Source organism: Melospiza melodia, chromosome W (assembly GCF_035770615.1).
Source record: "Melospiza melodia melodia isolate bMelMel2 chromosome W, bMelMel2.pri, whole genome shotgun sequence".
NCBI lineage: Eukaryota > Metazoa > Chordata > Aves > Passeriformes > Passerellidae > Melospiza > Melospiza melodia.
Window position 1 is genome coordinate 24,213,736 of NC_086225.1, and position 24,632 is coordinate 24,238,367.

Here is a 24,632-nt window from a genome sequence, read left to right on the forward strand (position 1 = left end):
GTCCGTTATGACTTGGAAAGATCCTCAAACCCAGCAGTGGGAGACAGACATTGCTGAGGTGGAAGGTTCACCTCAGGTTGCTGAATTGGCTGCGGTTGTTAGGGCTTTTGAAAGGTTCTCAGAACCATTTAATCTGATTACAGACTCTGCATATGTGGCAGGAGTAGTATCCAGGGCAGATCAAGCAATACTGCAAGAAGTGTCTAACATCACACTTTTCGAATTGCTCTCAAAACTGGTAAAGTTAGTCACTCACCGAGAGCAACCATTTTATGTGATGCATGTCAGGTCACACACTGACTTGCCAGGGTTTATCGCTGAAGGCAACAGAAGGGCAGATGCTCTTGCTGCACCTGCAGTGATGGCCACTCTCCCAAATGTTTTTGAACAGGCAAAAATCAGCCACCAGCTTTTCCACCAAAATGCACCTGGCCTGGTTCGTCAGTTTAACATCACTCGAGAACAGGCCAAAGCGATTGTGGCCACACGCCCAAATTGCCAACAACATGCACTCCCTACAGTGAGTACGGGAACAAACCCAAGGGGACTGAACAGTTGTGAACTGTGGCAAACAGATGTAACACACATACAGTCATTTGGATGGCAGAAATATATTTATGTTAGTGTAGATACCTTTTCTGGAGCGGTCTATGCTTCTGCCCACACAGGAGAATCATCTATTGATGCTATTAAGCACCTCTTACAGGCTTTTTCTTTCATGGGCATCCCCAAGGAGCTGAAAACTGATAATGGGCCTGCTTACAAATCCAAGGAATTCGGGAGCTTCCTGCAGCAATGGGGAGTAGAGCACAAAACTGGCATCCCCTACTCCCCTACAGGTCAAGCCATTGTAGAAAGAACTCACCGTGATATTAAAAGGGTCCTAGACCAGCAACAACAGGTTCTGAAGGTGGAAACTCCCCACATCCGGTTATCCAGGGCGCTATTCACAATCAATTTTCTGAATTGTTCTTTTGACAGCCTGAACCCACCCATCCTACGCCACTTTGGGGGGAGCAATCATAGGTTAATGAAAGAAAAACCTCCGGTTTTAGTAAAGGACCCTGAGACTTGGAAAATGGTGGGACCCTACAAATTGGTTACTTGGGGACGTGGATATGCCTGTGTGTCCACCCCCTCTGGTTTAAGGTGGGTTCCTTCCAAATGGGTAAAGCCCTATGTTCCCAAAGTCTCAGAGAAATCTACAGAAGCGCCCCAGGTTGCTCATGCTGCCTGGAGAAGGAAACGCCGCACGCGTTCTCTGGAGGAAATTCCATTTAAGCCTCCTGTCTGGAATAGTTTGTAATATATGTTTGTTTCAAGGTTTTGTACCAGTTTAGATCCCACTGTTCGTGTGTAGCCTCGAGACGCCATGAGACCAAGCCTGCTTCTCGTCCTACTCGTGATCATCCCATCTGCGATCACCTGCATAGTTCCTCAGCCCAAAGCACGTATGGACCACCTTGACAAAGGTTCTCGGACATCAACAGAGAAACTGACAACTGGCTGAATGGACTGTTCAAGGGCTGGGGACTCTCGGGCTGGTTGGGATCTATTCTGAAAACTGTGTTTTTAGTGCTGTTTATTTTAGTTATATTTATTGTAGTTGTTAGCATTGTTTTTGGACTAATCAAACACATGGTTCTCAAGTTAATTTCAAGCTCATCTCCCCCTCCTGAGGTCTACCATTTGGAAGCCCTCAGTGCTCCAATGGATGACCTGGAAGCCTCAGTGGAAAACACTGACCCTCCTGTAGAGGAAGAACTGATTTACCAACCATGGTTTGGCAATCATTCTGCACCACAAACACAGTCCTCTTCTTTTTAAACAAAACTAGGGGGAGATGTTGCAGTGTGTCGTAAACTTCCTTCCCCAGGTGTGCCTATACCTCTCTCCCTTGCCCCCATGCTGAGTGAGTCCTGTCCATCAGGCTTAACATTCCAGCAAGGCGTCGTGTGGTTGGTCAAGTTCAAAGGATGCCCCTCAGGCCTGGGGGTCATTGGCCTGTCTAGGTGTCCCTTGTCCCTTGAGACCCTGCCCCTTCCACCTGGTTGGTGCTCACCTGTCCCCTCCCCTTCCCCTGTCCCTGAGCTTAAAAGGTGAATCGATCCATGCGGTCGGGTTTCTTTTGGAGCAGTTGCCTACATTCAGACCTCTGTAACCATGGAATAAACCTCTGGATTTAAACCCTCCAGCAGAATCCATCTCCTTTTCCCTTCACCATCGCCTGAAGCTTTCCTCCTGAGGAAAACGGAGTTCCTAACAAGCCTGGACTTGTTCAGTGCCCAGCTGCAACCACCAGCATGCTAAAGGTATCTCTGGGGTGATTACACCACAGTTGCTGCCTTTGGCCCAGCAGCGAGGGTCAGATTGGCCCAGGCACAATCTAACTGGTAATATTGGGATTCCTATTCCAATATATGATTAGATGACTGAGCAAGTGACTTAAAGGGAGGTTCCAGGCTGAGTCCAGGGGAACTATTAAGATGAATAACTCAGGACACAATCAGAAAAGAAGAGTGTGGAAATCTCAAAATGTGGGTGAAGAGACCATTGTCAGTCGGGGAGGGGGAGTAGGGGACTGGGATTTGAAAAGAAGACTCATGAAACACTGGACAAAAATATTTATTTAGAGGAGCTACTTAATTTGAATGTACTGAGCTAAGGAACAGAAGGCTTTACTGACTTTGGGTGAGAATGATTGTTCTTGGAGCTCAAGAGTTTAAAGGAGACAGGGCCATCCCAGGCCACATGGGACTGCTTTGGAACAGCAACTATTTACAGCTGTTGCAGTTGATAAGATTACTGACTTTTTCCATCAGTAGGAAAGGAGAGAGATGCAAACTTTCACTTTAGTGGTAGGGTAGTGTTCTACCTAGAATCTTGTTCAGGAGCAACATCAATTGTAGGTTTTATCAGTTGGGTCAGAAGTGTAAGGCAGTGAGGATGAAGAAGATTGGAAAGTTACAGCTGCTTGCCTAAAAGGTGAACCAGTGGAGCAGCTTCCTTGAGAACACTGATTGCCATGACCACTTTTGCTAAGGGATCTTGGGACTAATTTAAAAATTGCCCAAGAAGTTCAGGTTCGTACTCTTTTTCAGTCCAGGGAACAGAAACAGAACAAAACATGTTTCTTCTTCCCTTGTACTTTCCCCCATGGAGAACCCAAGTATGACCAAAGGATCCAAAGTGTTTATGCTTGAGAAGTTCACTGGGGTGCTTAGCAGAACACTCTCAGTGCAAGTAGTCCCTTGTAGCTGAGGATTTGTGCCAAAGCTGGAGGCAAGTAGAATCCCAGTGAAAGTGCTTCAGAGAGTGATGATGGGGAAAGAGAATGAAGGGTGAGATTAAGGTTCATGAAGTCTGTTTCACAGAAACAAAGCAGAATGTATTCCTGAACTTTCAGAGGGCTGTTTGAGCATCAGATTTGGTGATTTGGCACAATACTTGTCCTGCAAATACAGTATTCTTCTCAAGGGAACAGTTTTTTCAGTCTGTGGCCATGGCTGAGTAAAACACAAGGATTAGACAGGGAGAAACCTACTGGAAATGGAAAAGCTGTCTAACTGGGCTGGCTGTCTTGTGGCAGAAACACAAAGAAAAAACCTGTGGCAGAAGCAGCACTTGGAGAAATTGATTGTGGAAGCAAAGAATGTTAATGCCTAGGTCATATGAGACTGCTGTCAACTAAACTGAGCAATAGGAGCATCCAGTTTATTTGATTCATTTGACATTTAATTGCCAGTTAGTGAAGGGAGGGAATTTATTAGTGAAGAAAAAATATAATGCTTGGTATTGAAAGCAATTTGTTGATTGAGGGAAATTCTACCCCTATTTCATCATCAGGAGATTTTATCAGATGTACAACTCAAAAGACATAGTCAGAACTAAACAGATACCAAACATTTTTGGAAATGGAAACATCATTCAGAAAAAGTACATTAGTGAAGGGGAAGTGTCTGCTTAGACACTTTGGGTCAGCAAACTTCAAGACCTTTGTCATGAGGGAGTGGGATCAAGCAAAATAAACTCTATGGATGAGAAGCTGAGTTATGAGTGGAAGACTTCTCTTTCCTAAAATGAAAGAGGAGAAGTTGTAGGGAAGATATGCAAATCTCAGCTCCAGTAAAGAAATGAAACAGAAAAAAACCTTCAAAGAGCACCAGCAAGAATGTAATACAAACTTCTGTTTGAACACTCATCAGCATGTTCCAGAAGGAAAAGGAAATGTGTAGACAAAATGACAAGAACATAACTGAATATTTGAAAATTCATTCTAAAGCTGTGTAGGTAGCATGTCTTGAAATCTTTGAAGGAAATAAGTTGTTATGAATACTCTTAAAGGAGAATCCATGGGAAAAGATGTGGAAATGGCTGTACACAGAATTTAACCAAGCTGATTGCATGACCTTAGTACCTACTGCAGAAGGTCAAATGGCTAGATGTTTAGAATTCAGCACATGGCAAATTGCTGTTGCAGAGTTCTAAGCAATTATGTTTCTCAGCATGAGGTGTAAATCAGCGTGTAGTCCTGGAGCCCCATACTGCAACCATTGGTGAAGAATTCTTGGGAAGTTGAAATACCTTGCTATGAAGCAGATGCAGTCATCCTGGAGACTCCAAGGTTACACAGATTGATCGGGGATAGTGGCTGAACTCCTGCTCATGGGTAGCTGTCTCTAGTTGGAGTGCCTTGACAGGAGTGTTTGTAGCTGTCACCCTGCACTCATGCTGTGCTCAGGGTGAGGAGGGCTGTGGCAGGGCTGTGCTTGTAGATGTGAACCACCAGAGGAGGTTGTATTCAAGGCAGCTGTGCTGCTGTCCTGTGCAGCCAGGGAAGAGTGTCAAAGGCTGAACAAGGACAGGTAGTAGAAGAAGCTTAGGGAGCATAGGATGTAGTTCCTTTTAAGGTCTTGCAGATCAGGAGTCATGAGGAGTGGGTGAGGCAAGACTCCAGTTTTTCCTCTGCTGGTCCAGACAGGTTTTTGGAGTTACTTGATTGATTAGGAGAGCATTTAGATAAAAGGTGAATGAATGAAAAGACTCCAAACAGATATGGAGAGGACTTTGTGAGGAAGAATTTGCTGGGATGCAGGGCTAAGGTGGGGAGAAGAGGCTGTTGTGTGTACCGAAGAGTTTTTTGAGGTAAGGCAAGTGGGGTTGAATGAATGCCGGAATGGCCTGAAAAACTGGAGCTAAATGAGAGTTCATTTACCTAAAAAGAATTGACCATTAAAAGAATGACAGCTTTGGCTTTTAAAGAGGGTTCCTATGAGTGGAGTGTTCCTGGAGCACAGAAGTTTGACAGTGTGATTTTAAGGACAGATCTGATCCATAAGGTAGGACTTCTCTGACTAGTAAATATATGACAAGGCTTCGCTTTCTCAAGCTGTATTTGGAAACCAAGTTGGAGCTACCACTGTGCTTCATAAGGAACACTTTGAGTGGGTCTGTCTGACTGACACCTCACTTAGGAGGATGTAGATGCTGAATACAGTTCCTGGATCTTGTGTGGTGACAAGTGGGTACAACTAAGCTCAGTGTTGTCAAACTCAAGTGCTTCTGAGTGTATGAACTTCAAAGTCTTGTGGAATTTTAAGGATGCAAATGAAGGCAGCTCTGAAATTCAGGCTTGGCAATACTTAGGTGTTAGCCCTGTTGGGGTTTTGAGTACTGCACCCTACTAGTAGGCAAAGCAATAAGTAGCTGCAAGGCAAGCCTGGAGATAAATGGAGTGCAATGTGGTTTGTATTAACTCATTTTGTGTGTGCTTGGATCTCTAGATAAGCATGAACTAGATTACCTTTCTCGCATGGAAGGTGAGGGAGAATAAGCTACCTCACTTTGGCTTGCATTTGATGCAAGATAGTGATGCCTGTGGGCATCAATAGCTCTTGGTTTTGTTTTGCTTGTGTGCCTGCAACTCAACTTCTTTCTTTAGGTACTTGAATAATTTCAGTGGTTTGATCCTTAACTCCTGTCCTGGAGTGTTCACTCTCTCTGTGGCATTGTGTCTGCTTGTACCATGGGATTCTTCCCTTGTATTATGATTGCATGGGAAGGTTTTGGTACTGGGAGGGCTGTGCTAGAAGCTTCCCCCATGTCCAACAGAGCCGATGCCAGCCCATTCCAAGATGGGCCCACTGCTGGCCAAGGCTGAGCCAGTCAGTGATGTAATAAAATCTCTGTGACAACAATCACACCATCAAAAGCAGCATGGCCAGCAGATTGAGGCAGGTGAGTCTGTCCCTCTATTCCACTCTTGTCTCTCTCCTCCACTCTTCCACCTCTGGGGTCCCAGCACAAAAAGGACAATGACCTAATGGAGGAAATCTAGAGCAGGGCCACCAAGTTGTTCAGAGGGATGGTGTACCTCTCCTATGAGGAAAGGCTAGGAGAATTGGAATTGTTCAACCTGGACAAGAGAAGGCTTTGGAGTGACCTAATTGTGTCCTTCCAGTATCTGAAAGGAGCCTACAAGAAAAATGGAAAGAAACTTTTTACAAAGGCATGTAGTGAGAAGATGAGGGGGAATGGCTTCAAACTGAAAGAGTGGAGGTTTGGGTTAGAAATGTTAGGAAAAATTCTTTATTCTGAGGATCGTGAGATGCTGGAACAGGTTGTCCAGAGAAGCTGTGGAAGCCCCATCCCTGGGAATGTTTAAAGCCAGGTTGGATGGGGCTCTGAACAACCCAGTCTAGTGGAAGATGTCTGACGAAGTGAAGGGAGACGACCATCCGATTGATGAGCATCAAACTCCGATTTATTGATCCACCAGGCACATTTTATAACAGTGTTAATTAAGCTCATACATATTGCAAAACCCGAGCTCATCATAGGCTACAGATTAAACATTGATCCCTCCTTTTGTTTTCAATACCTGTGGTTTGTTATTGAAACCAAGATTTGTGTTCTCACCCTGATATGAATGGTTCTCAAAACCTCCATGTCTGTTCCCAAAACAGCCAAGGACAGAATGTTTACCTGTTATGAGAAGACTGCCTGAGAACCCTGCTGTTTATAAAAATGTGCCTGAGAACCTAGTTATTTACAGAAACAGGCTTGGGAACTGCTGCTTACAGCTTTACTTTTCCATCAGCTGTATATTTTCATGGCCTCTTTCTTTGAGCCATGTTTGAACCAAGCTCTCCACAGATGTCCCTGTTCGTGATAAAGTTGTTTGAAGTGGCTGATCTTTAATATCCTTTCCCAACCAGGCCATTCTATGATTCTACAATAATATATTTAAGAAGAGGGGGAAAAAATAGCACAGAAGTAATTGCAGGCAGAGAAGAGTGAGAATATGTGATACAAACCACTCTGCAGACATGGAAGTCAGGGAAGGAAGGCGAGGGAGGAGGTGCTCCAGGTGCTGGAGCAGAGATCCCCTGCAGCCCATGGGAAAGACCCTGGTGAGGTATCTGTGTCCCTGATGCCTGTGGAGGTCCATAGGGCTGCAGAGATCCATCTGCAGCCTGTGGGGGAGCCTCACACCTGAGCAGGTGGATGCTGTAAGAAGGCTGTGACCCTATGGGAAGCCTGTGCTGGAGCAGGAAGGATCAAACACTGGATCAGTTTGTGAAGAGCTGCACTCTGTGAGAAGGACTCAGGCTGGAGAATTTCATGGGGGACTCTCTCCTGTGGGAGCAACCTGACACTGGAGCAGGGGAAAGACTCCTTCTCCTAAGGAAGAAGCAGAATCAGAAACAGCATGTGGTGAACTGACCGTAATCCCTATTTCCCATCTCCCATTGCCACTGGCAGGGCAATGACAGGTAGAGAATCAGGAGGGAAGTTAAACCTGGGAAGGAGGGTGGGTTTGGGAAAAAGTGCTTTTTGGGTTTGTTCTACTTCTCATTATACAACTCAGATTTTGATTGGTAATAAATTCAAGTAATTTCCCCAAGTCACATCTGTTTTGTCTGTGACAGTAATCAGTTTGTGACCTCTCCCTGTCCTTATTGTTCTCTGAAGCTCCCTGAAAGGTGCTTGTAGTCAGGTAGGGGTTGGTCTCTTTCTCCAGGCAACCACTGACAGAACCAGAGGACACAGTCTCAAGCTGCACCAAGGGAGATAAAAGTTGGATATTAGGAAGAAGATTTTATGGAAGGAGTGATAAAGTACTGGAATGGTGTGCCCAGGGAGATGGTGGAGTCACCATGCCTGGATGTGTTTAAGAAAAGACTGGATGTGGCACTCAGTGCTGTGGTTTACTTGAGGTATTTGGGCATGGGTTGGACTTGATGATCTTGAAGATCTCTTCCATTCTGTGATTCTGATTAACTCATAACCCTTTTCTTCTGTCTTCTGTAACCTATCCAGCTGAGAGGGGAGTGACAGAGCAGCTGTGGTGGGTACCTGGCCTCCAGACAGGGTCAAACCAGCGCATCCCTGGTTTCACTTTCTGTTTCAGCATAATCATGAAATCTTGACTGTTTGGTTTGTTTCCATCATATTTTCCTATTCCTCTTATCTATTTCTGCTATATCTAAAAAGTGTCTTCTTCCAGCTCTTGCATATGTTGTGCTTAGTTTACATGCTTGACTATAGTGTTCTTCTATTTTCTTTTTTTATCTGCTTATAGATATTATCTCCTTGATTGCTTCTCCCAGTTATGACCAATAAGAAAAATTGTTTCATTGCTTTCTAAATGTTCTTAGAATATTGCTGAAAGAAGTGAATTTATAACCCATGTCTTTCACTTTTTCTGTTGAGCCAGCAAGTCTTCTCTCTGATAATTAGGTCAGGTTTTTTTTCTACTCTGTCCAATCTCCATTTCAGTGATCCCTCAATTTTTTACCATGAGGGAGAAACTTTATTGCTGAAACCATTAGGGAATCTTGGGACCATGTACTAGCACGGAAGGTAACATAACTGTGGAAGTGAAAAGACTCAGGTGTAGCAGTCATTTGGACATGGACATTATGTAGCTTCCAAACTGATGATTTTGCTACTGTGTATTAGTGAATGAAAGATTCAGACACTCATCATTCTTTTCATCACTTTTGGGTCAAAAACATTTTGTCATTCAGTTCCTATTTTGAAAATCCGCATTTCAAAATTAGTCTTTTTTTGTGCTTGGTTCCTCACCCCTCCAATTTGTCATTTTTGCTGATGTTAAAGGGATGTTGAGGAATTAAGTTCTAAATGTTTTAGAGTTTTGTTTTTCCTTGGAGGCTTTGACTGATGTATTTGTGTTAAGCTAACAGAAGACCTAATGCATCTCACAACTGTAAATTTACTTCTGCCTCTGAACTTTGAAGCGCTAATGCATTTCAGTAACTCCTTTTGTAGTTTTTAATCAAAACAAAATTCTCATCTCATTCATCCTTTTGTAAAACCAAAGTGATGAGGAGCATCCTTGTGATAATGCAAACAGGAAAAACAGGTAGTTTATCAGAGAGCTTTCTGTGCTGCCTCTTGCAAATTTTACCCAGTAGTTTTCTGGTATTATTCTTAGTTAGATTTCACTTGCCACTACTGGTTTTCATACATGCTCAAGCACTGCATTTAAAAGTCTCTAAATGTTCATCTACAACCCCAAATAACTGTGTTACAAGAGCATCAACATAAGTTGTTTATATTTGCTGTGTAGTTAAACATCACTATCCTTCCGGGGTGTTAGCACATTAGACATGAGTCAGTGCTGAATTTACTGTCCTGTGTATGCTGAGTATGTAACACTTGACTCCACAGTAGATAAGACCTTGCAGACTTAGTATTCAACTGATATTAATAATCTTTCACATTTTTCAATGAACTTATGTTTAAATTGAAGGAATCCAGTATCTATCTTTGGAGAAGATCATCATACCCTGTGATCATCCCCTTCGGCATTATAAAACTGAGTGGGCCAACAGACTAATCTGTTATTGCAACATTGAATGTGCATAAATCCTGTGTTTGCATTACTGCTTACTGATCCTTCTACAACTATTTTCATAGTGCCAAACCCCAGTGCTTTTGTATGAAGCAGTGACATGAAAAATAGTTTTGGCAAAAAATACAAAAGTATTTTTGTATACAAAGTATACTAAAATAAAAATTTCAGTAGAAGAAAAGCTTTATAAAGTGTGTTTTGTGCAGTACTTCTATTGCTTTATAAATACAGAGACATATGCTGGATCATAAAGTCTGCAAGTAGTTTATAAAATTACATTGTATGATTGGGTTGGGGGTTTTGTGTGCTTTTGTCTGTTTACTCCATAACTTATAATATTTAAGAAAAAGCATGCACGCATCATTGCACTGGGAATGCATCTTGCATTTGTGATGTTTGGAAAAGAAGATTTGGCAACCAGAAGAGTACTTCATAGCTCAAGGGCTTGTATCTTGCATATCTTGTGTAAGCTTCAATGAGGATTATATTTTTATTACTACTTGAAGTAGAGCATTTGTACTGTCCCCATAAATAATCATAATCAACGGAGGAGATAAATATAATTTGAGCAAGGTAATATATTTGGACTTGAAAATCCTGAGACTTGATGGTAAATTGTCTTGTGTCCTGAACTTCATAGTAATTCCATAACTATCCTTGTCTTGAAACACGTGTATAATGTAATTGCTGTATATAGGCACAAAGGCAATATGATATTCATGACTGAGTGATAGGAGTCCTGAGAAGATTACAGTGATGGGAAGGCTAGTTAAAATACACCAGGCCTTTTAACAGCAAATTGGGATTTGGCCTTCGTGTTACTTTAATGGGAGTTTATGAAACACAGGCATATTACGCAGGTGTTCATTAGCTGCAGGAGATGTTGCTCTTAGCTGTGTGGCATTTTGTTTTTATGTTGCTGTTTACAGCTTTAAAAAAGACTAAGCAGTCAATTACAAAGCCCTGAAGTTCAAAAAAAGACACAACTGGTTATGGGTGGTACCTGTTAGTCTTGCCTCATAGTCCTCTTGGTTTTGGGGCAGGCATCTCTCATTTCTGACCACAACAGGGTTTTGTACAGCAAACTTAGAATATGTGGGTTTCATTGTTTTGATTTTTGCGGTATGTGCTCTCATTATTCATTGTGCTTGAGGCTCAATACTCTTATTCTTGCACCTTAGTTTTATGTTTTATGTCTTGTTAGAATGACGATGCTTTGCCAAAACATTTTGATGTCTCTTGTTCTTGACCTGACCAGTTAAAGCTTAAGGATAGACGAAGTATTCAACTCAGATTTTTAGACTTATTATCAAAGATTAAGAAAAACTTGCTTTCTCTCTACTGATCTAATAATTAATTAAAAAAAAAAAAAAAAAGCATAACAACTGACCTGGTTAAAGTATTTTTCCCTGAGTTTTGGGAACCTTTGTCCATATAGCATCCTGTACATGTCATCCTTAGCTTTACCAATACCATACATGGGAAGAATTTCTTTACTGTGAGGGTGGTGAGGCACTGGAGCAGGTTGCCCAGGGAAGCTGTGGATGCTCCATCCCTGGAAGTGTTCAAGACCAGGTTGGATGGGACTCTGAGCAACCTCTAGTGAGAGGTGTCCCTGCTCATGACAGAGTGGTTTGAAGTGGATGATCTTTGAGGTCCCTTCCAACCCAAGCCATTCTAGGATTCTCTGATACTCACATCTTTGTTTTCTTGTCAGTTATTACCACCACTGATACTGTGACATTATGACAATACAGAATTTTCTGTGACATAAAGCAGCAGGGACTTGACTGATTCCTGAGAAACCACTGCAAGGCCAATTTAAATGTTTGATGAGTATACACAGATGAGCCATGAAGATGATTCTATGACAGGAAAATATGCCTGCAGGTGAATGAGATTAAGTGTTTCTTTAAGGAAAATTTAAAAAAAAAAAAAAAGGCACCTAGTGAGTGACCTGATAACTGTTCAAAACTACCCAAATGAGAAAGGAAAAGTAAGATGGGTCTAGGAAAGAAAGTTATATTAACTAGTTAAAATTTAATCCTAATTTCTTTGGCTGTAGCAAGAAACTTTATGTTGGTTAACATTTTACAGCAAGCTGCTATATGTTCTACCGGGCTTGCTGCCTCTGAAAAGACATATCCTGTATTAAAATGGGAAATTCTTCTAAGAAAGATCTCTTGGCCTGTACATGTGTTAATGGAAGCTTCATGGCCTTTGTAGATGATATTACATTCTTTCTGAGTTAAGTACAGGTCCCGTCAAACTCCTTAGAAATACCTGTAATGCTAGAAGACTGCAGACATTGCCAAGTATGATAGATAAGAAAGAAGCATAAACTGTCCATTCTTTTTGTCCCAGTCATTTTGCTTTCCTGCAGCAATATGTCTGCACAATCTCTCCTAAGAGAACATGGGCTTTTCTTTTGCCTGAAACATGGATGAGGCTGTGGGGATATAATTTTAGTTTGTGCAGTAGCTTCAATCTGCTATTACAGGATTTCTCCTTAAAGTTTAAAGAAACTTTATAAACTGAGATTATTAGCAACAGGACAAGAGGAAATGGCCTGAATCTGTGTGGGGGGAGGATCAGGTTGGACATCAGGAAAAATTTCTTCACTGGATGGGGTGGTTAGGCATTGGAATGGGCTGCCCCAGGAACTGTGGAGTCACCATCCCTGGAGGTGTTCAAGAAATGACTGGACATGGCATTTAGGTGTTATGGTTTAATGGACATGGTGGTGTGATGGACTAGATGATCCTGGAGGTCTTTTCCAACTTTAATGATTCTGTAATTCCGCTAATTGAAGTAAACAACTACAGAGTAACACAACTCTTCAATGTAATTTCTGTCAAGATGACCTTGCAGCTGGGGAGTGCTATTGTTATTCAGTCTGGAGAATTTCATGTTGTTTTTAGCCTCTCCTGAGAAGTGAATTTGTGTAGAAGATGATAGAATACTATAAAAGACCTAAAAAGCATTCTTCACTGGCCTAAGCCTGTCAGACAAGGGGGAAAGGGAGACAAGAAGCTGTATTAGGTTTGAAATAGGGGTATTCTATTCCTATCTGTTAGAGGTGGGGCAGTTATCTTCTGTTAATTGGGCAGTTTTCTTTATCTCTTCCACAACCAATCCTCCCTCCGGGACATAGCTTCTGTTAATGGACCACTGAGTCTCACTGCATGACTGATAAAAGTTGCATCATCCCATTGTGAAAAGCTCCCCCCTAGAGGGAGGAACCAAGCATTCCTACCTGGATATAATCAGAGAATTGGAAGACCACAAGGACCCTTTTTCCACTGGATTCCCAGCAGAGCATCTGTCACTCCAGGAGGACTGCAGCCACCATTTAATCAGACTGCTACCAACACCCAGACCCACAGGGTGTCAGGGGTTTTTTTTGTTTGTACTATTGCATTTATCTTTGCCTGAGACCCTTTTAATTTTGAAATTTTAATAATTTGGGTGGAGGGGGTTTACATTTCCTATTTCAAGGGAGACTCCTACCTTCCTTAAGCAAACACCGGTCTTTTAAAACCAAGACAGATTTTGGCACCTAACATGAGGCTCAAGTGCATTGAGAGAAAAAGGGTGAAAAAGGGAATAACAGTTCTTGAGTAATCTAATTTTTGTGTGCTAATATAGAAACGTCATTATGTAACACCACGTGGTCTAGCTTTCCCTGGTTTGGGTGGCACGTGGTCCTGGCTGTATTTCTCCCATTTGCAGGGCCTTATCTAAACATGGGTCCTATAAGGCTGTCGCAGACATCTTTTGTGAAAAATCCTTTCATTAGGATTTTTCCTGCTGAAGCTGAGAAGTTTCAGCAACAAAGTGTAAACAATGATTATCTGCTGCTGTGGAATGCAACAGGTCCACCTGTGATTGGCCCATCTTGGATGTTTCTAATTAATGGCCAATCAAGGACTGAGCTATCTCGGACAGAGTCCAAGAGAGCTGCTTTGTTTTCATTCTTTCTATTCTGTTCTTAGCTAGCCTTCTGAGAACTTTTCCTTCCTTTTCTTTTTAGCATAGTTATAATGTAATATATATATATCATAAAATAATAAATCAAACCTTCTGATCATGGAGTCAACATTCTCGTCTCGTCCTTCACCTGCAAACCCCTGTGACCATGGTCACATAAGGCTGCTGTGGCTGTTACCCGGTTTGTTTTATGGGTTAATAAGGTGAGTAATTCATGGATCTTTAACTTCCTCTGGAAGGCAGGAACGTGGATTCAGAGCTATCACGCACTAACAGTATGTTTTTGGGCTTACTTTAATAATGGTACCTACTGTGAGGAAATGACACCGGAGGAAATTTTCTCCCAACCCTTTAACCATCTCTTTGGGTTTGCCCCACCAGTTTTCAAAGGGTTCAGATTGACTGTAAATGCTAATGATATCATACAATGGTTGGTGTTGCTAATAGACCTGTTCTATTTAGTATTCAGAGATAAGGGAAGATTAACCTGGATAACCATCCTGACACCTACCCCAGAGACTAGGGATACTACCACAGAACCTGACATGGTACCAGAGACTAAGGATGCTGCTGTCCCAGAGCCTGACCCTGCCCCACAGCCCACCTCAGAAATGAACCACCCATATTGGGTGGGGGTTCTGGTGAAGGACATGTGTGAGATGAGCCAGATGCTGAAGGAGTACATTTCCCCAGCTGGTGAGAAACCTTCCCCCTGCCTCAAAGACGGAGAGTCTAATAGTGCAGCAGTGGAATCCACAGATGTTACAACCGTCCAGGTTTCAGCTGAACCGGAAAGGCAGTCACAGCCAGAAGCAGTCAACCCTGTAGAATCAAGGAGGTCTTAGATGAAATCAGAGCACCCAGACAAGGATAAGAATGGAGTGCCCTCACAACCCACAGGGGAGACAGAGGTTGCGATCATCACTGAGTCCCTGACGTACGAAAGTCTCCATAATCTGCACAAAGACATTGTACAATAGGGATGTGAGGCTTAGAAAACCTGGTTACTTTGGGTCTAGGACCTTATGGGTACAAGTGTGCAACTGGATGGTAGTGAGGCAAGGAATTGAGGACTCTTGACCCAGGACTCGGGTATGAATCAGATTTTTGTAAGGGAGCCAGGGTCCCTTTCCTTCTGGGCGAGGCTTTTAATGAGTGTCAGAGAGAGGTTTGTCCACAGGGAGAGAATGCAGGAGCACCACCATAGAATGCACTGGAAGACCCTTGAGGAAGGGATCCAACAGCTGAGAGACGTGGCAGTATTGGAGGTACTCTTTGGGAGGGATGGACAGCATGATAATGACCCCGACAAGGTCAGGTGAACAGGGCAAATGTGGAGTCTGGCAAATCTAGGGGCATCTCAATACATCACCGTCATTGCAACGATTGATGCTGATACCAACCGAGAGACAGTAGGTTCTATCGCCAACAAGCTTAGAAATTATGAGAGTATGATCAATGGCCTGGTGCAGGCTCATGTCTCTGCTGTGATTAAGGAGCTCAAAGAGGAGATGATGGGGGAGGTGAGGAAGATCAATGCAGCACCCATGTGAGTCACAGGCCCCAAAGTCAGAGCCCAACATACCCCAGCTAGAGGGAAAGGGTACACCCCACGGGCTGACCTATGATTCTTTCTATGTGACCATGGGGGAAGACATGGTGAGACAGAGTAGAAATTATCCAGAGAGGAAATCCATTTTGATTTAGGTGAAATGTACATCTTTGTGTAAAGTCTGTAGTTTGAAGCCTGTAGTCTGTAGCCTGACTGCAAGGCCTAGGCTCAGGGATTCAATGAAGGACAGAGATAAGGTGGGGGAGACAGAGGGTGACAGAGACAGAGAGACTGCTTTGAGAGCAGGTCAACCTGACCTAGGAATTCTTTCTGATAAAGAAGAACTAGCGGCAAATGTCACACAAAATTCATAAAGATGAATATGTATGAACCTATAGTGAAACTGTATGCATATGTATTTGAGAGGGAGATAAAAAGGGACCTGGAGTTCCCAGAGGTACGCATGTCTTTTGAGGAGAGTAATCTCCTCATGCATCCGGCACTGTAATAAACATAACGACTTTACAACTTTTACAAAGTTGTGGAGTTTTTGGTTAACTCCACAAAACATTCTGGCAAGCCAGGCAGAAGGAACGGTCTCTGTCCCCACAGAGGCAGGGGAGAACAGACTTCTAGGCGCGCCCCGGGATTTTCCTGGAGGGGCTCCGCTTGTCTCGGCTTGCCTCCTGTGGAGACAGAGAAGGACCAGCTGGTGTGCGGAGGATACGGTATGTATTGAGGGGCCCCCGGGGAAAAAGAGAGATAGGACGGTTGCATAAGTCGCTCAGAGACATCTGGGTGCTCAGCCTATGAGCCCAGTTGATGGAGCGACTGGGAGAGTTCACTGATAGAGGAGATGAACGAGTTAATTTAGAAGGGCTTTATCGGACTTCAGCTGGTACTATAGTAAGTCTGGACTGGGAACAACCTGCAGTAGAGGATTTAGAGTTCCCTGTAATAAATGAAATAGCCTGCCTCTGTGTCCTGGTTTAGGGCAAATTTGTTAAAGAATCTGCAAAGGAGGGCCCCTCCAGAAAGCAAAACCCACACAGCCCCTCCCCCCAACCGGTTCGGGAAAAAATTCCTTGGAGAGAGGTGGAAAGAACCTGTTTATTTGACTGGCACAGCACCCCCCAGCACACAAAATGAACAATATCCGATGACACCGCTCTGAGAAAGATGACAAAATCAGAAAAGTCTCTTTCGGGGGTGTTTGCTCTGTTCTCAGTCCCTCTGGCGCTGGGGCAGCTGCTGCAGCCGAACGGTGTTCCCAGGTCCCAGTCCGGAGCAGGTTCGAGATGGTCACAGAAACAGGAGAGCTTTGAGACTTCCAGATGTAAATAAACCATTCTTTCTATTTTCCCATGAAAGACAGTGAATTGCCCTGGAAATACTGGCTGAGGACTTGGGTCCATACCAGAGAGCAGTTGCTTTCTTCTCCAAGCAACTAGATGCAACAGCCAAAAGACGACCAGGTTGCCTCAGAGCTGTAGCAGCAATCATGCTGAATATTCAAGAGGCACGCGAGTTTACGCTGGGACAAAAATGACTGTGCTAGTGTCCCACACAGTGTCTGCAGTACTGGCAGTATAGGGCAGCCACTGGCTTTCAACGCAGCGGTCCCTTAAATAACAGGCCATCATGGTAGAGCAAGATGATGTAGAGATAGTAGTGACTAATATTGTCAACCCACCTTCCTTTTTCAGTAGAAATCAAGGAGAAGCAGTACACCACGATTGCCTAGAGACCATGGAAGCTACCTACTGCAGCTGCCTAGACTTAAAGGACACTCCTTTGGACGATGCAGAGACCTGGTTCACTGAAGGGAGTAGCTATGTTGCCAACGGAAAGCGACATGCTGGGTATGCCGTGACCACCTGCAGAGAGGTAATAGAATCTGGACCCTTAACAACAGGTACCCCTGCGCAGAAGGCTGAGATAATTGCACTGATCTGTGTCTTGGAAATGGCAAAAAGAACGAGAATAGACATCTATAAGGACTCGAAGTATGCATTCAGAGTCGTACATGCATATAGAGCCGTCTGGAAAGAGAGGGGACTCCTGACCTCACAAAGAAAGAACATCAAACATGCACAAGAGATAATCCAGCTGCTGCAAGCAGTTCAGCTGCCTGAAAAGGTAGCAATTATGCATATTAAGGCTTACCGTCCAGGCCACACATGCTTCCCTTGCCCGAGTGGCTACTAGAAGATCATCCACGTGATGCAATAGCCTTTCTTCTTCCTGTGGAGCTTCCCAGGACTCCAGATCTTTTGCAAGTTGTTCCCCAGAGTGGGGGCATTTTTCGAACATTGGGGCAATCTTGACCATGTGAGCTGTGTTTTGTGCCTGTTTTTAGGGCTTTCCTATTCGAATGCAAAAATTTTTTGGCTCACTTCGTGGATGGGGAGGCAAAAGAAGGCATCTTTTATATCTAAAATAGTAAACCAGGTTAGCTCACGTGTTAGACGAGTTAGTCAAGCATATGGATTGGCTACGACCAGATACAAATCTTCTGTTTCTTTATTGACAGCCCTCAAATCCTGTACTATCCGGTATGACTTATCAGATTTCTGAACAGGTAAAATGGGAGTATTGAAATCAGATTGGCATTCTTTCAGTAGCCTTAACCGCAGAAATTTTTCAATTATTGGGCTGATTCTTTCCCTGTCTTCTTTTTTTAGGGGGTACTGCTTAATTCTCACTGGTTGTGTCCCCTTCCTTGAGTTTAATTACTATGGGGGAGGCGATTTTAGCCCTCCCTGGTACATCAGAGGCCCATACCCCGGGAAATACTAGGCTTAGTATCTCTTCATTAATTTCTTCCTAGATTTCAATAGCTGTTAAGATTAAACTCAATACCTCTATGTACTTGTGATCATTCACCTCCAGACTAACTACTCCGTTTTTGAATGTAATGGTTGCTTGTAACTGCTCCTATAAATCTCTGCCTAAAATGGCCTTTGGTGATCTGGGCATGTACAAGAATTTATGAATACCCCATTGTTTTCCCAATTTATACCTTAAAGGTTTGCAAAAATATGCCCTTTCAGACTGGTCAGTTGCCCCTTGCACTACAACATAATTTTCTACAGGTACTAAAGCTTTATTTAAAACTGAATATGTGGCCCCTGTATCAACCAAAAATTCCACCCTTTTCCCTTCTTCCCCCAGCCTCATTGTTACAACCAGTGGATCTGCTGGGACAGAATCTCCCGGTCTTCCTTAGTTGTTTCGTACGTGTGCAGCTACTTGTTGGTCACCCCGTCTCCGTTCTGGGCATTGATCTTTCCAGTGACCAGTTCTTTTGCAGATTGCCCACTGGTTCCTGCCCAGCCGAGGTGGTCCTTGTCTGGGTGGTCCCTGGTTGTGTTTTCTTTGCCTTTCCTCTTGTACTACTGCTACCAACTTTTTCATTCCTTGTTTATATCCTTCTCGGTTACTAAATACCTTCCAGGCCTCTTCTAGCAAGACTTCGAGGTTTCTCCCTTCCGGCCCCTAAATTTTCTGAAGTTTGCATCTAATATCTCCAGCAGACTGTCCCAAAAATGAATTAACTGGCTGATTCATCCCTATCTCAGACCCCAGATCCAATGATGTATGACAATGCATAGCATCCCTTAAATGCTCTAAGAACTCGGACGGAGTCTCGGCAGGCCCCTGCTTAAGGGAATATAAGCAAGACCAATTTATGGTTTTTGGAATAGCTCTTTCCACCCCTGTTGCTATCCACTCTTGATAATCTTAATTTCTCTACTTCTGCTGATACATTGGGATCCCATTCTGGGTCTTGGAGGGGGAAATATTCTTTTACCTCTAGCTGCTTGCTCTTGCAGTAATCCTCTGCCAAAGTCCCTGCTGTCTTTAAGATCAGCTGTTTTTCTGTTTCAGGGAAAGCATCCAGTAGTAACTGGATGTCAGCCCAATCTGGGTTGTGTTGCTTGAAAACATATCGTAGACGTTTGGCAGTAACTATCAGATCAATGTGATAATTCCTAGCAATCCTTTCCCATACCTCTAAATCAAGAGTGGTAAATGGCACTTAGTTTAATAATAAATTTCCCTCCTTCTGGTCCCACTGCCTCTCGCAGAAGGGCCGGTAACGCTGCTTGCCTCCTAGTTTTAGATGCAACTGGACTGTCCGGAGGGGAATGGGTTCTAGTGGATGTGCCTTCCGAGCCTGAGTCCTCCCCCTTTTTTGGGGAAGTCCTCTTCCTCTTCATCCTCATCCTTAACCTCCCTTCTCCTAGGAGGAGCTTTTATGAAATCAAATGTATCTCGTTCTTGCTCCTCAGAATGATAAAATTTGTCTGATCTCATACACTGTTGTCTTATACCGCATGCTGAACGTTTGATTTGCCCTCTCTTTGCCTTGTTTTCTTTTACAAGGGCCAAGACCAGTGGGTCCGAGGGCAGTCTGATCCCACAGTCCCTTTGCCATTCTTGGTGATTTCTTAAAACACAAAACATATCACCATACAAAGCCTCATCCCATAAACCTTCCCGTCCTAAAAACAACATTAACTGCAGTAAGGTATTATGATCTGAAGTTCCAGTGGGTGGCCATTTCGCTCCATCCTCTAACCTGTACAATGGCCACCAGTGTGTGCAATATTGATTTAGATATTTTTATTCTCAGAGCCCCCCTACTGGTGACTTCTTTCCAGTGGGCCAAGATGCACCTCAAGGGGCTAGCCTGAGGAACTTCCTTGCTCTGGTTAGTTCCCATTATCTCCTTCTCCTTGCCCTATCTCGCTTCCACCCAAACCTCTCTTCACAGAGCTTCACAGTAGTTTCTCAGTCTTCCTCCCACACACAGCTCCAGGTGGCAGGTATCAGATGTGATTTCCCACACACAAGCTTTAAGATCTTAGGTTCTGAATCAGCTTGATCAGGAAACTTTTATTTGCACTTGGGGCATATGCCCTGACGCTTATTAGAACAGCAATACCAGCGTCTCTCACAAACTCCGCACTGCAATAATACTCACGCAGCGTGCCAGCATCTTGATGCTCCAAAGGCTCTCAGGAATTGCCTGCAGAGTGTCCTGGGGTGACGTTATGATGCTGGTATCCCCATTCATCTGTTCTGTGATGACTGTCATGACTGTGAGACGTGTGCTGCCATCAAGCAGGCCAAGCAAGTGAAGCCCCTGTGGTACGGTGGGCGGTGGTCCAAGTACAAGTATGGGGAGTCCTGGCAGATTGACTACATCACACTGCCCCAGACACGCCAGGGCAAGCGCTACGTGCTGACCATGGGGGAAGCCACCACTGGATGGCTGGAAACCTACCCTGTGTCTCATGCTACAGCCCGGAACACCATCCTGGACCTTGAAAAGCAAGTTCTGTGGAGACATGGCACCCCTGAGAGGATCGAGTCAGACAACGGGACTCATTTCAAGAACAGCCTTATCAACACCTGGGCTAGGGAACATGGCATTGAGTGGGTGTACCATATCCCCTACCATGCACCAACTGCAGGAAAAGTGGAGAGGTACAATGGACTACTAAAAACCCAGTCGAAAGCTTTGGGTGGGGGATCTTTCAAGAATTGGGAGCAGCATCTGGCAAAAGCCACCTGGTTAGTTAACACCCGAGGTTCCACCAACCGAGCAGGTCCTGCCCAGTCTGAGTCCCTGAATGTAATAGAAAGAGACAAAGTCCCAGTGGTACATATCAGAGGTTTGTAAGGGAAGACTGTGTGGATCAATTCTGCCTCGAGTACAGACAAACCCATTCGTGGGGTTGCCTTTGCTCAGGGACCAGGTTGCACGTGGTGGATAATGCAAAGAGATGGAACAACACGATGTGTACCTCAGGGAGATCTGATTGTGGGGTAAGAATGATATGGGGAAAAGGGGTGGAATGTCCTGGGGTGACGTTATGATGCTTGTATCCCCATTCATCTGTTCTGTGCCTTTAAGACCGGCTCTGAAGAGTGGAAGTTTTGTTTGGGTTTCTCTAATCAGGGACACAGAGACCAGCAGTACATAGGGCTGTTTTTCACTTCTTGCTTTCAGCTTGCTGCTTTGCTTGCTCCCTTTTCTGCTCTTGCTTCTGCTCTGCTTTGGCGTCTGCTTATTAGCTAGTTCTAGCTAAACCGTCCACATTCCTTCCTGGACTGTTTCTCCTCTCCTGTTTCTGTGACCATCTCGAACCTGCTCCGGACTGGGACCCGGGAACACCGTTCGGCTGCAGCAGCTGCCCCAGCGCCAGAGGGACTGAGAACAGAGCAAACACCCCCGAAAGAGACTTTTCTGATTTTGTCATCTTTCTCAGAGCGGTGTCATCGGGTATTGTTCATTTTGTGTGCTGGGGGGTGCTGTGCCAGTCAAATAAACAGGTTCTTTCCACCTCTCTCCAAGGAATTTTTTCCCGAACCGGTTGGGGGGGGGGCCGTGTGGGTTTTGCTTTCTGGAGGGGCCCTCCTTTGCAGATTCTTTAACAAATTTGCCCTAAACCAGGACACAGAGGCAGGCTATTTCATTTATTACAGGGAACTCTAAATCCTCTACGGCAGGTTGTTCCCAGTCCAGACTTACTATAGTACCAGCTGAAGTCCGATAAAGCCCTTCTAAATTAACTCGTTCATCTCCTCTATCAGTGAACTCTCCCAGTCGCTCCATCAACTGGGCTCATAGGCTGAGCACCCAGATGTCTCTGAGCGACTTATGCAACCGTCCTATCTCTCTTTTTCCCCGGGGGCCCCTCAATACATACTGTATCCTCCGCACACCAGCTGGTCCTTCTCTGTCTCCACAGGAGGCAAGCCGAGACAAGCGGAGCCCCTCCAGGAAAATCCCGGGGCGCGCCTAGAAGTCTGTTCTCCCCTGCCTCTGTGGGGACAGAGACCGTTCCTTCTGCCTGGCTTGCCAGAATGTTTTGTGGAGTTAACCAAAAACTCCACAACTTTGTAAAAGTTGTAAAGTCGTTATGTTTATTACAGCGCCGGATGCATGAGGAGATTACTCTCCTCAAAAGACATGCGTACCTCTGGGAACTCTAGGTCCCTTTTTATCCCCCTCTCAAATACATATGCATACAGTTTCACAATCGGTTCATACATATTCATTTTTATGAATTTCGTGTGACATTTGCCGCTAGTTCTTCTTCATCAAAAAGAATTCCTAGGTCAGGTTGACCTGCTCTCACAGCAGTCTCTCTGTCTCTCTTTATCACCCTCTGTCTTCCCTCCCCCCTTATCTCTGTCCTTCACTGAAGCAGTTTCTCTGAGCCTAGGTTTTTGCAGTCAGGCTACATAGCTATGTTTTCTAACCACAGACTCAAAGATGTACATTTCACCTAAATCAAAATGGATTTCTACTCTGTCTCATCTGGCCTCACTCGGCTGCTTCAGATGTGGGTAGAATTCCCCTCCCCTCCCCCCCCCGCACTGTAGGTATACTCACTCGCTTGCTCTCTTTTATACACCACGCACTTTCACAATTACAAACACATTAACATTAACCACACAATACATTAACCATACCATGTCCGGACACCACAAACACACACAGGTTCGCTCGACCCACCGCCCAGGGTCACTGGTGGTTCGCTCTATCAAACAATGAACGCTCTACCGGCCAGGCTGCCTGCAGGCACAGGAACGAGGCTGTGCACTCAGACAACTCTGAGTGACTTACTCAGCAGTCCTACCTCTCTTTCTCTCCCCCAGGGCCCCTCGATGCATACCGTATCCTCTGCACACCAGCAGGTCCTTGTCTGTCTCCGCAGGAGGCAAGCCAAGACGAGCAGAGCTCCTCCGTGAAAATCCCGGGGCGCGCCTCAGGAGGTCCATCTTCCCCTCCGCCCCTGCAGGGACAGAAATTCTCCTGCCTGGCCTCACCATAATGATTTGCGGAAGCAAAAAAACTCCACAACTTTTGTGAAAGTTCTAAAGCCAGTATGTTTATTACCGCACTGGACACATGTGGGATTTGTTCCGCTTAAAATTACATGCGGTCTTCTGGGAACACCAGATCCTTTTTTATCTCCCTCTCAAATACATATGCATGCAATTTCACAGTAGGTTCATACATATTCATTCTACTGATTTCATGTGACATTTGCTGCTAATTTTTTTTTTATCAGAAAGAATTCCTGGGTCATTCTGCCCTGTTTCCCGCAGCAGCCTCTCTGTCTGTTTCAGAGTTCAAGCCCCTCCCCCCTTATCTCTGTCCTTCAGCTGAAGCATTTTCTTCGAGCATAGGCTTTTTGCGAGATCAGGCAGTCAGATTAAACAGCTATGTTTGCAAGCTACAGACTTAATTCAAAGATGTATATTTCACCTAAATCAAAATGGATTTCTACTCTGGAAAATTTCCTTTGTCTCAGTAGGGGGTCTTGGATTGTGCCAGAGGGTCACAGAGACCGGATGAAGACATTTCTGATTTCATCCCTGGGAACACTGACCTAATTCAAGACCACTGACTCAATTCAAGAGAAGAACTGCACACGCGTGAAGGACTAATAACCTCATTTTAATACAAAGCGGGAGGAGGTGCTGGAGTTATGGATATGTATTATTTTGGGAAATAAATAGCAGGCAAAAATACTTGTGTGGTACAGTCCCACATTTCAGGGACGATCCCCATGGTACCACCCATCAGCATAATAAACATACCACCTTCTAACTTTCACTAGTTAGAGAGTCTTTGTCCGTGATTTTTGGTTTTAATGATTCAGCACAACTCATCCTGGCACCCTGACTACCGGTGCTGGGGTGGATGTTTAAAGGAAAGGTTCCCACTACTCACCATACCACCGACACCACATGGAGCAAATGGACTGCCCTCATCACACAGCACAGCCGTAATGGAAACCTGAATCACCCTGGGATTTTGGAGATAATTGCAAACTGTTTGGAAAGTGAAAACTTTGGTCTGACTGATGAAGAGGAACAAGAGAAAGTGACATGTGCTTAAGAAGCTTCACCATACAACCAACTACCAGCAGAAGAAACACGATATGCTCTTGTCACTGACGGTTCCTGTCACATCGTAAGGATGAAACGAAAGTGGAAAGCAGCCATATAGAGCCCAACATGACAGGTTGCACAAGCTACTGAAGGAGAAGGTGGATCTAGTCAACTTGCTGAACTCAAGGCCGTTCAACTGGCCCTGGACATTGCTGAAAGAGAGAAGTGGCCAAAACTATACCTTTATACTGATTCATGGATGGTAGCCAATGCTCTGTAGAGCTTACTGGA